This window comes from Brassica oleracea, chromosome C8 (assembly GCF_000695525.1).
Source record: "Brassica oleracea var. oleracea cultivar TO1000 chromosome C8, BOL, whole genome shotgun sequence".
Lineage (NCBI taxonomy): Eukaryota > Viridiplantae > Streptophyta > Magnoliopsida > Brassicales > Brassicaceae > Brassica > Brassica oleracea.
The window spans coordinates 18958751-18964079 of NC_027755.1; positions in this window are offsets into that span (position 1 = coordinate 18958751).

A 5329-nucleotide genomic window follows, 5' to 3' on the forward strand; every position below is an offset into this window, starting at 1 on the left:
GAGGATCATGAACCCACGTAAGAGTACTCATAAAGAATAAAGATCATATTAAAAGAAAACGTGAGGTTTAAAAACTTTAAAGAAGAGATGGGCGTATTGGCCAAATATATAGAAACGCCATCTGATGATATAGACCAGTGGATAAATGGGTCTTGTGAGGGAAAGAAAATCGTGAGATGTGGAACGTGACCAAGTAGTCAAGAGGTCGTTCACATTACTACTTACAACATTCAAAGAATGGCTTGTAACACAAGGATACTCATAGAGACAAAAGGAACAGATTATAAGGAAATATGCTCCTATGTGGTGGATGCTACTACACAAACTCGAAATTGATTAAGTCTGGAAACAAAAGAAATAATGATGTAGTAAGCAGTATATTGATCACTGGATAAAGAAAATAAAGGTACCAAAAAGATGAGAAAAGAAGTTCTCAAAGAACAACATTGTTCCTAAACTGTTCATGGACTGATGCAAAAGCAGCTGCATTGAATATGATAAGACTAAGTAAAACTTAGTGAGATAGTTCGATAAAGAACAACTCAAATCAGTCCATATATTCGTATAAAAAAAATCCCTTGTGTTTATAATAAATCAGCACTGCAAGTAGGTCATGAGATGCCATCAAAGAAAGTGTGAACTGCGATTTTTTTCAATTAATAAGATTATAGTATTGAAATGCAATGAAAGCACAAGCCATTATGTTTATATCAGTGGATAAAAGGAAACCATAATTGTAACACCCCCGAACTGTTTTAGACATCAGTCAGTCAGCCGGGCAAAAATCAAACAAGAAAATGCCCGAATGACCTTCCTCTGCCAAATCCGGAAGTATCACAACGGGTTTAGAATAGACTTTCCAAGTCACAAAACATAATTCTGTAACTCAGAATATCCACTTAAAACTCGTTTCCTCTAATCTTCGGCCTGAGGCTTTGCAACCCGTACCGAGTAATAGAGTTGTGTTAGGTTGGACTAACCTAATATCAGATTCAACATGTCATGAATATAAAACATACTTTATTTCATATATATAAAACATGAAGTTCACAAGACCAAGTCGGCTTTGGTGATCAAGCCAAGTTAAACCGAGCCCACCACTTTCCAGACCACGACCGGCTTAGTGGTACCATTTGAGGAAGCAATGACCTGCAAACTACTACTAGAACCACCACGAGGCTCTCACACAACAATACCAACACGAGGTACACACCATAACAACATATAATAATCACATAATCACAATAATCCGGGTGCTTAGACTAGTCTTGCTATCCGCTTAGCCCATACATCGTCTCAAGCCTCAGATTCACAAACTGACACCTAGACCGGTCCGGCTATCCTAGCTCGGAAGCCATCTCTGATGTCAGGAACCTGCATTAAAAATTCGTTAACAATCAATTAACCGTGACTCACAGTGATTAACCGATATGGCTCGACTTTTTGATTCTGGAAGTTGACCAAACCCCTTTTATCCCCTCCAATCTTCGTCTTGATTTCGTACCGTTAATCCCCAATATTGTAACACGTCTTGCTTTTCCCGGCAATCCTCTAACACTATTCTTCTTATTTTATTTTCTTTATTTTCTTTTTTTTCCCCTTTCTTTTATTATTTTCTTCTCCTCCTTTGCTTTTTTTTTTCTTCGTCGTTAGAGTCGAGAGGAAGTGGAAAGTTGGAGCCCTTATATAGCTAAGCACATCATATAAGGTAGTGACAAATGTCACATTCTTCCTTAGACATGTTTTATTAATGACTAAGCTAATTGCTCTCTCTATAATTTTCCCACGTAACCACCATCTCTATTTTGTCTCTACTCCAAGATGAGCACGTGGTAATGACACAGCACAACTGAATATGAATCACTCTTCTCCCTTTCTATTTTAGCCACGTATCCCCCTTTTTTAAGGATAATTAAATAATCCAACTTGGTGACCAAAACTCCTTTCTCATTGGTCACCCTACTCCTTAAAAGATTACTTAATTATCCAATTATAATTAAGCAACTGGCTTACTTTTAATGCATCGATAGCTCCTCAACTTTAGCTTAGTATTATTGTTTTGAGAAAAATTTATTTTTGAGAAATAAATTACGAACTCGTAATAAATTTCTCAAAATAAATTACTAGAATTATTTATTTAAAAATAATTCTTTCTCATGAAGATGGGGTATTACAATAATAGTCCAAGAGAGTGACAAGAAGTATGTCAGATCGAGGTCAAATAGATATGGCATTGCTGAAGGCAAGAAAGATCGATAACCATGTATAAAGGTCCTTGAGTGTATTTGACTGCAGATCCATAGTTTGATGAGATTATAAAACTCATTGCAGCAATGATTATTAATGATATGACCTTAGACACTCATGAGGTATGGACGAGTATAGACAAGGTCTATAACTCAACATGGATCGACCAATGAAGAAAGATCGGCTATAATGGAAAAGCCATTAGCACATACGGGTGATGTATGTCCGAATGGACGAAGGCATGTCCGTGAGAAGCCAAGTGATTCGTATGTGTTTGGGTCGATGACTCAATATATATTAAAGTGTCCACGGTATGGCAAAGCCATGTGACTAGAGGATCCGTCGGACATGAGAGGACTTGCGAGTAAAGTTTGAACGCAGATTAGAGGTCAATCCGAGTACTGGTCGAGTACCATCCGTCCGACCAGGACATAGAGTGGTCAGCTGCAAAGATGCACGTCTTGACCATGTCTTAATGAAGTTCCAGAAGATATGAGAGTTACAAGATAACTCAAGTTACAATTCGGCAAGAGCTATTCCTACATCAACGTTCAAGAAGCTCAAAAGGACTACAAGTTCAGTCATATGATATGTCAGCCGACTTCTTCACCATGTTTACATCAACCACACGTCCATGAAATTTATCTATCAGTTTGGGACGTGCCAATTAAAGGACCAGTTCAAGACTTGGCGCCCATGAAGCTAAACTATCAAATTGTCTATGCGCCAACTTGAAGAACATACACGGGGGTACAAGTCAGGGGGAGTTCATGTGTTGTACTCATTTTCCTTATCCATGGTTTTGTCCCACTGGGTTTTTCTGGAAAGGTTTTAATGAGGCAACATTAATCATGTCACAAGCCCTGAACCGGATGTGTCGATCAAGGGGGAGTGTTATAAACCAAGTGGTGATCGACCCATATCAGGCCCAAACCGTCTGGCCCATCAGCTATCCATCCGGCCCATTCGCTAATGACTTAGGCGAATGAGAGTTTATATTTATCTATACTTAATGTTTATCCTTTTCCATATGTATTTAGGATAAGTACTATTTCCTATTCCTATTAGGAATAGGATTTCCTTTTCTCTTATGACGGTGTAAATAAGACGGTCTAATACTTGTATAAATATAGACCTCTGGTCATGAGTAATAATAAGTTTTCACAACATCTCTTTTATAACAATTTCAGTATATTGTTACTTTTCAAAAGAAATTATATACTCCATCCGTTTCACAAAGATAGATGTTTTAGAAAAAAAATTTGTTTCACATAAATAGATTTTTTGTGTTTTCTATGAAAAAATTGTAGACTTCAAAAAAATTAATTGATTTTATTGAATTATTATTGGTTAAAAATTATTGAAAATTTAAGAAAATGATACATTTATTATAGTGATTTAATGAGTTTTCTTAATATGTTTGAAACAATAAAAAGTGTATCTTTGTGAAACGGACGAAGTATTATATATTGAACTTTTCTTATTTTTCAAGTTTTGGGGCATGTATGAGTGCTCTAGGTTTCTGAAACACATTTGTGACACTGAATTTGTTAAACAGGCCCATTTAATCAAAACTCACTACACCAGTTGTAGGAATGCTTAAGAGAGAGAGAGAGAGAGAGAGAGTCCTGCGAGGCTCCAACTTCACTCATAAACGAAGACCAGAGAGCGAAGATCATTAATTACCAGTCTTATGAGAGATTTATAAGTTGAAAATTATAACAAAAACCTGCTCCTTAACATCATCTCTCTTACTTTCTACATTGCACTACAAAATCAAGCTTTGCTTCCAAAAAGACTCAGTAACAGCTAAACCCCAAACTTAAATTATGAAGATTGACCCAATCAAAACCCACTAAAGACGACGCGTAGCTTGAAGACAAAATGAACGTAGAGATAGATTCGGAGCGAGAAGCAAAAGCCATCAAAGTCAAGAGGATATTTGTGCAAAATCATCAAATTTTCATTGATAACAAATACAGATAAGACTTAAGAGAGTAAAGACAAACATTACGTAATAAGTACATTAGGTAATAATAATCAAATTCTCTCAAGAAGAAAACAACAGTGTTGTAAAAGTATGGAATTTGTCCGTCTATTATTAATGAATCAATGGGGTTACTTTTATAAGTATTACAAGAAAGAGATAAAAGAAAAGTGTACAAATCCTAATCCATCTAGATTTAGGATAACTACAAATATAAGAAAAATGAAATAGGGTTTCTTTTTCTCCTAATCTAGTAGCCGCCTCTCTCTCTCTCTAAAGTCGGCCGCCTCTCTCTCTCCTCTCTAGGGTTTCGGTCATCTCTCTCTTCTAGGTATTGGCCGGTTATGGATCGGACCGGTTATGGACATTCATCACTTGATTTATAACACTCTCCCTTGGATGTCATAACCATACAGGATTGTAATACGCTTCACGTTGCCTCATTAAAACCTTATCATGAAAACCCTGTGAGACAAAACCATGATGAAAGAAAAAGAGTACAACACATACTACTCCCCCTGATGTGAACCTCAGTAGAAGTTCTTTAGTCTACGCATCTGATGCGTGATCTTTCCTGGACGTGCAGGAAGGGAGTAATCAAATCGGCCAAGTTTATTACTAAACCGTAATTAGACCACTTTAATCTTTCCGGTCTTTTCTCATGTCTTCTGACATCGTGTGTACATGGCTAAGAAGTAAACCTTTGCTGTCGACCACTCTATACTTTGGTCAGACATGTAGGACTATGGTCCTCGACCAAAAACATCCTCACGGATACTCTCTTTGGCTATTAGCCGCCTATGACGATGTTAAAATGCTGATTGATAGGTAACGGACTGTATGATTTTTCTCTATACTACCATCGACTATGCACTAATCTGATCGATCCATGTTGAGTCATAGACTTCTTTTATACATGTTCATAACTTGTCTCATGAGTGTCCAAGATCATGACTTGATCAATGATCATTGTTGTAATGAATTTTACAATCTTATCTAACTATGGCACTGTGGCCAAATACACTCATGAATCTCACATGTGGTCATCGATCTCTATTGCCTTAGGCAATGCCATATTCGTTTTTCATTGCAGTC